Below are 13,277 nucleotides of genomic sequence, written 5' to 3'. Positions count from 1 at the left end.
ATCGGGGCCTGTTGGGAGTTGTAGTGCTGGACCGACACCCACCCCCACCCCCACCCTCCCTGTGAACATGGGGGCCTGTTGGGAGTTGTAGTGCTGGACCCACCTCCACCACCACCCCCACCCTCCCTGTGAACATGGGGGCCTGTTGGGAGTTGTAGTGCTGGAACCACCCCCACCGCCACCCCCACTCCCCCTGTGAACATGGGGGCCTGTTGGGAGTTGTTGTGCTGGACCCACCCCCACACCCACCCCCACACTCCCTGTGAACATGGGGGCCTATTGGGAGTTGTAGTGCTGGTCCCACACCCACCACCACCCTCCCTGTGAACATAGGGGCCTGCTGGGAGTTGTAGTGCTGGAACCACACCCATACCCACCCCCACCCTCTCTGTGAACATGGGGGCTTGTTGGGAGTTATAGTGCTGGACCCACACCCATACCCACCCCCACCCTCCCTGTGAACATGGGAGCCTGTTGGGAGTTGTAGTGCTGAACCCACACCCACCACCACCCTCCCTGTGGACATGGGGGCCTGTTGGGCGTTGTAGTGCTGGACCCACACTCACACCCACCACCACCCTCCCTGTGAACATGGGGGCCTGTTGGGAGTTGTAGTGCTGGACCCAAACCCACCACCACCCCATTCTCCCTGTGAGCATGGGGGCCTGTTGGGAGTTGTAGTGCTGGACCCACCACCACCCCACCCTCCCTGTGAACATGGGGGCCTGTTGGGAGTTGTAGTGCTGGACCCACCCCCCACCATCACCCACACCCTCCCTGTGAACATGGGGGCCTGTTGGGAGTTGTAGTGCTGGACCCACACACACCACCACCCTCCCTGTGAACATGGGGGCTGTTGGGAGTTGTAGTGCTGGATCCACCCCCACCCCACCCTCCCTGTGAACATGGGGGCCTGTTGGGAGTTGTAGTGCTGGACCCATACCCACTCCCACCCTCCCTGTGAACATGGGGGCCTGTTGGGAGTTGTAGCGCTGAACCCATACCCACCACCACCCTCCCTGTGGACATGGGGGCCTGTTGAGAGTTGTAGTACTGGACCCAGACCCACCCCCACCCCACCCTCCCTGTGAACATGGGGGCCTGGTAGGAGTTGTAGTGCTGGACCCACACCCACCACCACCCTCCTTGTGAACATGGGGGCCTGTTGGGAGTTGTAGTGCTGGACCCACACCCACCACCACCCTCCCTATGATCATGGGAGCCTGTTGGGAGTTGTAGTGTTAGCTGCTTGACCACATACAAGACTTGGAACGTAGGAGGCTACATTTGTGGTTGATCATGGTGGATGCATTTGAGCCCTGGGCTTGACATTTTGGTGGCTGTGTGGTCCACATGCATGGATTGGAGCCTGGGAGATGTGTCTTGCCAGTCGTGCAAGGCAGAACGTGACAGTGTGATAGTGGTAATTGGTTTGTACTTACCAGTCTCAAGCCCCTCTTGTATTGCTTCCAGACTCTCAGGGTGCAGTATGCCTAGCAACTTCTGCGCCCATTCGGCGGATGGTATTTGCTCCGCGGGACCACCACCGCCAGTGTTGTGTGCCCGCAGGTGGTTCTTGGACCTGATGTCTTTGACCCTTGCCTTGAGGTCGTGCCACCGCCTCTGGATGTCGTGTTTGGTGCGTGGCACGGTCCCTGAAGCATTGACTCTGGTCACTATCCTGTCCCACATAGTGGTTTTAGTTGCCAAGTTGGTCTGCTGCACTAGGGTACCAAACAAGTGTGTTTCAACACGGATGATTTCATCCACTATGACCTTCAACTCCCTCTCTGTGAACTTGGTGTTTTTCTTGGGTGCCATGGTGTGTGATGTGCAAGGTGTTGGTGGGGTGGGGTGGGGTGTGCAGGTGTGTGGTATGTAGGGATGGTGTTGTGGGGGTTTGTGTGGTAGGTGTGTTGGTGTGCAGGTTGTATGTGTGTTTGCGTGTCTGTTGTTTGTGATATTCTGCCTCTTTCTTCCAGCTGTGCTGTGATGCAAAGGATTGTGGTATTGGGAGGGATTCCTTTTATACTCTGTGTGGTGGTTGTGTCCCAATGGTTTTTGGCAGTCAGGTGTTCTGTGGGTGTGGTGACTTGGGTGCTCTTGTTTGTGCTGGGGGGTATCATTGGGGTGTGTAGTTGTTGGGGGAGGGTGTTCCAGGTGGGTGTGTGTTCTGTTTTTTGTGTTTTCTATTTACTTCCGTCCGCCATTTTTGAATCGGTTTGACGGCAGGGGTGATGTTTGTTTGGTCCTTCCGCAGTCATGCTCCGTTTGTCGATGCTTTTGTTCCGCAGCGGTTGAGGACAGTGGTGAGTTCCGTTGGGATGGTGGGGTTATCCTAATCGTGCGCCCGGACCCTCCACAGGTCTGGCGGTGGTTAGGCCTGTTTCCGCGGTCAATGCGTCCGCGGCGGACGGTGTTTCTGTCGTTCCGTCCATGTGCGGCGGTCTTTGATGTGATCCATCCGCCGCGGTCCATGTGTGATGACATAATTATCCTAATCGCACCCGCGGTTTATCCGCGGTGCGGTCGGGAGTATATTTGCTGCGACCATGGCAGTCAACCAGTTTCCGTCTGCCATCGTAATCGACGTCTATATTCGGAAACTTCATTTAGAGCAGGCAGTGCTCCCCGCAGCTGCCATCTCAATTTACAATTTCTCTTTGCGAATCACTTACTCTCCCAACTTGTGATTTAGGAACTAGAATTGGGGTTGCATACCATTGATACATATCATCCCAATTTGCGATTTGGATTTTAAAGCCCCTTCTGAATAGCAAGTAGGTGGATTTGATATGGGTGATTTGGAAACAAACTTTTCTGAATCACAGAATGGGGATAGTTCCTAATAAAAGGGGATTGGCGAATCCCATATTTGTGGCCCTTAAAACATCTTGATACTTTGTAGTTGATATGCAAAAAGCACTTGTATTGTTCAAGAGCTTCTAGGTGCTAGAGCCCTGCTGACAGAAAAAAAAGCCATACCTAATATACAGCAGTGGGGTACTGATAGATCAAGGAGGTATAGCCATAATATACATCTAGGGCTGCTTAAAAAGCCAATGTTGAGGTCCTTCAAAAAACAGGTGTGATCCACTGTTGGCTGAAGTTGGAGGGGCAATGTGTTCCATAGTTTGGCTCTAGAACTGCTGATGAGCTTCCTCCCATCCTAACCTTACAAAATGTGGGAGGGAGGATGGAAAATGAATTTGCTGACCTCAGATGTCTCAGACTGGAAGTGCCAGAGTGAAAGAAGACCCTGTGAACTTGTAACAGGGTTTTAAATTGAATCCTTTTGGCTGTGGGAAGCCTTGTAGCTTGGTTCCAGTGACACAATGTACATGGGACCCACGTCTGGTAATACCCTTCTAATTTAGTGTGACACTCTAGTGTGTCACTGAAACTAAGCTGTAACCAGCTGATTAGCCCAAAATCAGGGCAAAACCGGTCATGGGTTGTTTGTGTTCCAGTTCAGGGAGAGCCCGGCTTGGAAGTTCGGACGGAACTGTTCCCACTGCAGAAGTTTCAACAAAGATTTACATATAGATGGGTCTAAACTGAGGTGGCATGGTGTGCAAAAAAAAGATGGAATAGGATGGAACCTCCCGTAATTGCCAGTGGCTGAGATTAAATCAAGCATTCCATCCATTACTTTTTTGTATACTTTAGTACATCGCCCTAAGTCAGACAGGTATACTGTTTGAGAACTGCATAAATACTTTACACATTCCTCTAAGTTAAGCCTGACTGCTTTGTGCCAAGCTACCAGACTATTAAGCATTGTTAAGCACATGTTTATTAAGCGACTTAAGAGTTTCACCTTGGCAAGGACTGTGATTATTATTTGACCTGGGTTCGCACCCCTCTCAATTAATACTCCAATTTATTGAACTTACCATCATGCATAGGCAAGGACTTCCCATGGAAGGGCTCTGTTGTTGCTGCAAGAGGTAGGTCTGGTCGGAGTTAGCTGAGTTCCTCGCAAACTTTTTTTAAAACTCTGCTGCCCTCCACTGAGTTCTGCAAGCAGCTGTGAGGTAAGTTGCTCTGCTCATGCTGATTTTTTGCACCTTGCACATGCAGCGTGAGGGGGTGCAGCTTCTTTCTGCTGCTCAAGTAGATGTTCTACTCAAGCAACAGCTTCCTCAATGCAAGCAGCAGGTTTATCAACGCGAGCAGTAGCAGCCTGCCGGGACCGCCCACATTGAGAAATCTCAGCTGAGAGGCAGAGACAGGAAAAACTTCTCTCTGCACCACTCTGCAGAGTTCTTCAGAACTCCGTGATCCAAACGGAGCTTGGAGTGAAAAAAACTCAGCAAATTCCACGAGCGGAACTTACTGCCCAGGCCTAGCAAAATGTCCATGCCTATGGGCTGCAAAATTCATGGTAATATGGGGGAACAGCCTGGTAATGGATATTCACAAGACTGATGCCCTTATAGAATAAGCATTTGCATAGCCAATAGGTCTCGCCTTTGGGACCTTATAAGTGTTTAGTTATGCAGCCCAATATCCTTGGTGCAACAACATTAACTGTTGCATGGATAAGCACTTATAAGGTCCCAAAGGCGAGACCTATTGGCTATGCAAATGCTTGTTTATTCCTGAGGGTGGGGTAGGGATGTGGGAAGGGATATTCCTAAATCCAGTAACATGTTGCTGTGCTGATGTGCTGAAAGGCAGTGGGGCAGGCAGGCTGGTTGTGATGTCATTATCGCAGCCCTCCCTCTTGGGCATGGGGCTCGGAGATCGTGGTGATGAGCTCAAAGGAAATACTGTGAAAAACATTTTTCTGTTACAACTTTAACAAAACAGCAACACCGGCGCACTGCCTCTCTAGGCAGTGGGATCCTGGGGATGTTTTTAGAGTTTTAGCCCAATGCTAAACGGCATATGAAAAGCAACATTTATATTTTTCTTCTTGCATTTTTAATAAGCATGAACTCGACTCAAAGGTATTGGAGCACTTTACATTTCACAGAATACAATGCAGACGGGCGTGTAGTACACACATTATTATGTCATTGTTTGCCACCGCTTCACTCATACTACGTTTCTGCAACACACCTCATTACAATGACTGCGCGAGCACAATGTAACTACTTTTCTCATTCTTCTCAATAGAAACGCAGTGTTCTCCCCCTTTTAAAATGATTTATCCTTGCAACATCTGCCGTGCCCTTGCCTCAGTTCAGTGCTTTATACACAGATATAAGTGTCAGGTTAAACATGGTCTAAACTCCGTATGCGTTCCAAGAATTATATTAAATGTTCCTTCTGTGGCTCGAAGGTGAGGGGAGAGTGTGTGGGCAAAAATACGACAGCTTTATATTCAGCACAATCCTCTATCCAACTATTAGGTGGGACCTGGACAACACGCTTGTGCCCACACCACCTTCTCTATAGCATCAAAGAATGTTGTTGTTATTGAAATCCCCTTAATTAGAATAACACACGCGGGGTAGCTGTCACAAAATTGTTTTAGAACACGGACCACAGAACCAAGGTGAAAGGCAAACTGGTTGAAGTACCGAATTATAAACAAGCACAAAAGAAACAAGCATTGTTAAGAAGTTCACAGTTTTCAGCATTTGTCACATAGGGACGACGATTATTATCCAAAACTAAAGTTAGGTAGAAACCCGTACTATCCAGAGCAAAGAAAAATGAATTAGCCAGTTATAACGCCTGCAATCTGCTCCACTCCCACCTGTATGCCATGTCTCCCCCTCATGTTCTCCTTATCACGCCAAGAAAAGACAACTTACACGTTTGTCTTGTGGTGGTCATTTGTTGGCCACAGTTTATTAGGAATACAAGGAAACATGTGTATACATTGCATTTTGCATGTTATGTCATAAACTTCCTTGGCACTGTCTCTTGACCCTTATGGGTCGGTTTCTTTAGTGGGTTGGGTTTTTTGCACCCCTTTTGTGTGGGAAGGGAGTAGCTTCTGTCCCGGAGTTAGGCCACCTCGCTACCTTGTCCGACTTTGGTGTGCCCTGCCATTGGGTGGGGGCTGGGCTGCAAGCGCTGTTTCTGTTTGCTACCCCCTCCTTTGGTAGGCCAAGCTACCCAGTCGTGAGGCATCCCAGAGTGGGTGGTCCCACGCATCTGTCCTTAGGCTAACTCACCCAGCCGTGGGGCATCTGAAGGTGAGTGGACATATTCTGGCACACCACCCTCCGGTGTGCCTCCGTACCAACCGATATCAGCGTAGTTCTTCACCACGCCTTGCTTCTTCCTCAGCCCTGCCACATTGCTGTTCCTTAGGTGTGGGAGAGTGGGATAAGATTGCTCTCAGACGCCGTTGCTGCTCCCCCGCTCTGTGAATATAGGAGCTTGCCTGGGGGAGTAGCCACCCTGTCCATTGGGGGATATGTATACCGCCCCGGCCCCCATTTGCCGGGGGGATTGGCGCCACTTCAGCGGCTGCTGGGGGGGGCATCCGTTTGCCCTTTGTCCTGCTTTTCGCACCCAAAGGGTTGGTCACCACTAGTTTGTCCAGGGGGGCGCGACGCTGGTTATGGCGCCAGCTCTCGAGCCCCCTTCAGGAGCAGCCTCTGCGAAAATGCAAAGGAAAAAAATCATAGATAAACAAACACAATATGGTCTAGCTGTCCCTGTAAAGTTATGGTTGGCACATCTTAGGTTTTAAGTGTGTGTGTACAAGAGAGGCACATTGACGACATAAAATAACTATGCGCAAAAAAAAATCATAAGTACAGGGATAGGGGGCGTGGCTTGAGCGCCGGCCAGGATGGCGGCGTGACCCCGGAGCTCCACATCCAGCCTCAGCACCTTGCCTACTCTGGTAGCTCTACAGGGACCCTCCGCATGCTCTAAGCTGGACTTGCGGACCGGAGCGTGAGGTGTGTCACCCGCCCTCTTCGCTTCCCGGTTCCGCTTCGTTTTCAGCCACTTTTACGCAGAGGTTTCCGACGCTGGGATTAGCGGCCGCCATTTTGCCCGCCGGCCGCGTCTCCACGCTGCGGCCGTCGCGAAAGTTCCTGTGAGGTGCTCTTCATGCCGCTCTGACTAGTATTCCTCCTGCAACGTGGATTCCTTCGGAGGTGAGACCTCGCTTTGCAGTATGCTGTGCCTGCTTGCTCCTCTCCCGTTTTTGCCTTTGAGTTGACTTGTTTTCATTCACCCGCCATTTTGTGGATCCTTATAAGTTTCCTCTCAGGCATACTAATTTTCACTCGGCGGTTGGCAGAGAGGTGTACTTATCAGCTCTAGCACCTTGCAATATTTACTGCATCTCCTGCACTTCGTCCTACATTAGAGGGGAACCTTTGTGTACAGTGACTCCTGTTACCTGCTCAGTCGTCCTTGCTGTACCTTGCCTCTTCTGGGTGCAGCCACCGTTTATTCTGGAATTTCTTTCCTTGTCACACGACTTTTCTGAGTCTGGCAGCCTATTTATACGCTATTTTTCCCTCATCTTTGCTTTGCAACTTGCATGACTCTTCAGTTATTTTATGCTAAGGCACTCAAATGTACTTTTGTGGTATGACTCTTTCAGCTTTGCTCACCCGGATGATGCCATTTATGATTTTCACGTGACATTTCACATGAAATTGCGAGCTATGCTTTTCTCTCAGATATTCCTGGCTTTTTGAGGAATCTTTCTCTGTATATTGCTGCAGTGCCTAAACTTCCGGTGACTGGATACCTACGTACTTACATTGGATTCATTGTCTCCTCATCATTTGAGCGTTCATGGGCAAACTTCGCAATCTGAAACTTGTATCTACCCCTAAAGTTCCGGTTGGCTCAGACTCTGACTCTCCCATTCAAGACATGGAGGAGGGTCGATCCTCAAAATCTGACTCACCTCATGGGGCCATTCCAAAGGCGCCCAACGTGGGAAAAGCGGCTTCCTCTTTGGTTTCTTCTAAACGTCTCAAGAAAGATCCACCTTCACCTGGGAGTTCTTCTTCCCCTTCCTCTACGGATCTCATATTAGAGGAACTTCGTGCTTTCAAGCCTATTATGGAAGCCACCACCAAAAATATGCAGGCAATGCAGGAGAAGTGGTCGTCTCTAAATGCGCGTGTTCTCACCTTGGAACAATCCACAGATTCCTTACAATCCTCTTGTTCTCGTATCCCGTCCATGGAGGCGGAGATTCTACTACTCAAACGACAGACAGAGGATTTGGAGAACAGAAATCGCAGAAACAACCTACGCCTTTACGGCCTTCCGGAACTTTCAGAAGGGTCCAATCCCACCGCCTTCTTCCAGTCCTTTCTTGCCAAGATCTTAGATGCACCTGCTTTGTCATCCATCAACATTCAACGTGCTCACCGTCTTGGTCCTAGAGTTGCTACCAAGCCTAGAGGTGTTATTATGCTTTTCCTCCAATATACCGACCTTCTTCAGGTCCTCTCAGCTGCCAAACTCAAGAAACAGATCATTTGGGAAGGTCACCGTCTCTACATTTCACAGGATGTTTCCAGAGTCACAGCAGAGCGCAGGAAGAAGTTTTTGGACATGCGGCCGCAACTCAGAGCCCTTAACGCTAGATACGGTCTTTTGCATCCATGCCTCTTCAATGTTACTTATAAAGACAAAACAACCACCTACGAGGATCCTGAAGACTTGCAGGCTTTTCTTCATCAGCATGGTCCTGATGTCATGGATATGTCCAGTCCCGGTTGAATGGCCCTGTTACCTTTCTTGTCTCACTTGCATTCTAATGCAGTTCTGATTCTTTCACTGTTCACAATGTTGATGTTCTGAAATAACCATTGTTGTTCTTCTTTGTTTCATCTTATTTGTATACCTCTTGGTCACCCCATTTACCTTCTTGTTTTATTCTTGAGCTCATATGTTTATCCTAATGTCTTTCTTCTCTCAACAGGTTCTCCCCTTCATATCGTCACCTGGTTTTTACCCTCTTGTTCCCTCGTGCTACCCTTTTTTTTGATGTCATGATATTTGAGGCTTTGATGTTCGCTCTGGATGTTGTCGTCGTCGTCCCCTGCCACTACCATCCCCCATTTCTGTTTGGTTTTCTCATTTTCGTAAGTATGTCTCTCAGTCGTTCGTTCTGGACATGTACTGTCTCTCTATTTGCTATTGTTCCTATCCTCTTTTCTATCCTTCCTACCATGACCTTTTCTCAACTTTTCCTTTCTTCATCTCTGCCTTTTCTTCTTTTTCTTTTTCCCTGCTTCTATCTCTTTTTTTCTAAGTCCACCATTGTTCTCATTCTTGACTTTTCAATTTTTCTCTCTTCTCTTCTCTTTTTTCCATATTTTTTCCATTATATTTTTTATGCATTGTTAAGCATGTTACTTTTAGCTGTTTCATTCCGTGTAACGACATGGAACGTTAAGGGATTAAATAATCCCATTAAAAGACAGAGAGTTCTTCACACCTAGCAAGACTTAAAACCGATGTTGCCCTCCTCCAAGAGACTCACCTCACTGAGGCTTTGAAACTTAAACGCTGTTGGGTAGGTCATGTTCTTTGCTCTCCTACGACATCTAGGAAGAATGGTGTTGTACTTTTGTTACATAAAAAGTTAAATGCTTCCTCAATTACTCATGAATGTGATGTTGATGGCCGTTGGCTTATTGTTAATTTACTCATTGATAAAATACCACTCACTCTTTTTAATGTGTACGCTCCTACTGCAATCGATAGATCCTTTTGGCCTGCTATCTCTTCCAAGCTGTCTTCCCTCTCTGGAGATTACATACTTCTTTCCTGGAGACTGTAATCAGATTGTAGACCCCTTCCTTGACAGACACTCACAAGTTACTTTTGTCCCTTCCAGAATGCACACGCAATTTGTGAACTCCTTTCAAATAATGCCTTAGTAGATATATGGAGATTATGCAACCCTGTTGTCCGAGAATATAGTTTTTTCTCCCCTCCTCATCAATCCCAATCCCGCATTGACCATATCTTTCTTAGTAAACCTTTATCCCAACATGCTATCCGCTCTGAGATTGGTTCCATTTTACTTTCTGACCATGCCCCAGTTTTTGTAGACCTGGATCTACTCCCATTTTCTCCACATTCTGGCAGATGGCGATTTAACAACGCTCTACTTTTAGATCACACTTTTTGTACCGAATTTACCACTTTTGCCAAGGAATTTTTTCTTTTAAATCAATCCCCTGATTCCCCCCTTGTTATGGTTTGGGATTCGTTTAAAGCAGCCTCTAGGGGTTTTATTATTAACTATGTAGCTCGGCGGAAAAAATTACAAGAGGCCAAGCCGGAGAAAATATTGGCTGACATCAAGGCTTTAGAACACGCTTACTACGCCTCTAAATCTGACTCCTCCCTTAAGGCTCTTATCGATGCCAAAATCTCCTTCAATAAATTCACAACGGATGCCGCTTCTAATATCCTGTTAAAATGTAACCCTAGATATTATGGGGGTAAGAATAAAATGAGAAAGCTTTTAGACAACTATTTAAAGATCCGTAAGGAACGCACCAAAATCCAATCCATTAAAACCTCCTCCGGTGAATCTACATTTAAAGATAAAGATATTCTGATGGAATTTGCTAAATTCTATGACACACTGTATACTCCAGAACAGGTTCCTACACCTGATGACGTTCTTGCTTACTTTCAATCTCTTCCATCCCCCCCGACTTCGCATGTTGATTCTCACACTTTAGAACTGGACATTTCTCTTTCTGAAATATCCCATGCCGTATCTAAACTCCACCATGGTAAGTCCCCAGGACCCGATGGTTTTACAATTGAATTTTACAGCCACTTTTCCTCTCTTCTTCTCCCTAAACTCCTACTTTTGTTCCAATCTTTCTCTGATGCCGGTTCCTCTGGTGGCTCCTTTCAACAAGCCTTAATTTGCTTAATTCCAAAGGAAGATAAAGATCACTCTTTATGCAAAAACTACAGACCAATATCTTTAGTTAATACTGATTACAAATTCCTAGCGAAAATATTAGCATTACGTATGGATCCTCTTTTACCGGATATCATTGGTCCAGAACAATCTGGGTTTGTTAAGGGGCGCCTCTCCTCAGACAATTCCCGAGTTTTTCTCAATATTCTTAGCAAAGCTTTTTCTCTTACTCTTCCTTTCGCGGCTATCTCCCTTGATGCGGAGAAGGCTTTTGATAGGATTGGCTGGGATTACATGTTTCAGGCTTTACGTTGGATCGGTATTCCTTCTAAATTTATTTCTACTATATCTCTACTATATTCTAATCCTCAAGCTTCTATTTTCGTTAATGGGATGTCTTCGGATTATTTTTCCTTACACAGAGGAGTTCGACAAGGTTGCCCATTATCCCCTTTACTTTTTATTTTGGAAAGGGGCGACCACTCGGTCCCCCCGAACGTATGGATGAGTGCCTCGATCCCCCCGGGAAGCCATTTTTGGGCGGGAGGCGCGTCTCGGCTGGTATGCCCGAAGCGGCGTAGCCGGGGCGCGCCTTTTCCCGCCCTAGAGTGGGCTGGCCTAGACACCGACGCAGCCAGCCACGCCCCCGGGGCAGGCAGGGGCGGGTTTTCGCCCGCCCTGAAGACGGATAAAAGAAGGCGCAAGACCAGAAGACGTCCTCTTGTTCTTGTGCTCCGAAGCTGCACCTCCTCGCTACACGTGAGCTCGGGACGGAACGAAGAGCCAATTTTGAGCGTTTTGATCTTTTTCTTTGTCTTTCAGAGACTTCGTCGGAGAGATGCCCAAGAAAGGCCCAAAGAGAATGACGACCGAGCAGATGGTTCGGGCCCTTTTTAAGGATATGTCCGACATAAAGAAGCGGCTGGCGGAGCGAGATGGGGAGGAGGGATCGGGCCAACCACCGGCTGGAGGGAGACCTAAGAGATCGAAAAGGGTTCCAGCTGGGGGGGACGCCCCGGCTCCCTCTGCCCCGCTCGAGGCGCCGACCCCAGTACCGATCGAGGGGAATCCAATCCCCGTTGTCGTCACCCCGACACCTAAGGAAGACATACCCCCCGAGCTGGCAGCACAGCTAGCGGCATGGTTGGGGGATAGCAGTGATGGCGCCACGGCTGCTGAGGCACAGGCGCTGATCAAAAAACTTCGCGAGAAGAAGGAGGCAGCTAGAGTGGCCGCACCGTTGGCAGGGATAGACAAGCCGCAAGCGGCAGAAGCTGCGTCCGGTTCAGGTAAGCGGCCATTGCCGATTGCACGGGACGAGTCAGCACCCTCTCGTAGAGAGAGATTGGGACAGCATGTGCCTTTAGCCATAAAGGAAAAGATATGGGCAGGGGAATACGTGAATATTTTTTCCTTGCTTGTTGATCATTACGATGTGGAGCATGTAAAAAGTCAGAAGGACCTAATGCATCCAAGTGTTTGGCGCGCAAAAATGGCCGCCTTTAAGGTAAATGAGAACATTGGGAACTGGGGCAATGCCTGGGGTATTTTTACGTCGATTTTGGGGGAACGTAGGCCTGAGTTGCTTCCTGAGTTTCCCGTTTACCAATCACGAATTATGGGTTACTCGACGGCGTATCAAGGTAACCATTGGTTTTGTTATGATAATCTGTTCAGGAAGGAAAAAGAACATAACAAGGGTTTGACCTGGGATTGTTACGATTCTTTAACGTGGGATAAAATGAAAGAATCGGGAATATTACGAATGCCATTGGTCGGGAGCAATGTTGTTGACTACTCCCGCCAAAATGTGGGGTCGCCCTTTCGACCAAGTACGAGCACCGACGACCAGTCGAGGCCCGCAGGTAATAACGGGAGAAAGGGTTTCTGTTATAACTTCAACAAAGGGAAATGTACCAGGCCTCCGGGGTCCTGTAAATTTAAACACGAATGTAGTACGTGTGGGTCATCCCATCCTGAGTCAGCGTGCAGAGCCAGAACGGGTGAGAATGGGGGCAAGGGAGGCGCCAAACAGGTCTAATTTAGTCCGAGGGGCGCCTCTACCGACCCCGATTGATACCTTGGCAATGATCCCCTGGCTCAGTGATTACCCGGATCGTGCGTCTGCCGGGGTGCTGCGGAACGGTTTTACACATGGTTTCCGCATCCCGGTAGGGGACTTTCAGGGTGTAGGGATTTGCAAGAATCAGCTTTCTGTTTTACAACATTCATCTGTGGTGCAGGAAAAAATTCAGAAAGAGGTTAGCCGGGGACGGGTCGCTGGCCCGTTTAGTGTACCCCCGGTACCGGATTTTGTTTGTTCTCCGTTAGGGGTGGTCCCCAAGAAGGACCCAGGTGAGTTTCGTCTGATCCATAATCTGTCTGCGCCACACGGCCTTTCGGTAAACGACGCAATTGATCCTGAAGTTTGTGCGGT

Source organism: Lissotriton vulgaris, chromosome 2_1 (genome assembly GCF_964263255.1).
Source record: "Lissotriton vulgaris chromosome 2_1, aLisVul1.2, whole genome shotgun sequence".
Lineage (NCBI taxonomy): Eukaryota > Metazoa > Chordata > Amphibia > Caudata > Salamandridae > Lissotriton > Lissotriton vulgaris.
This window is presented reverse-complemented; position numbering follows the sequence as displayed.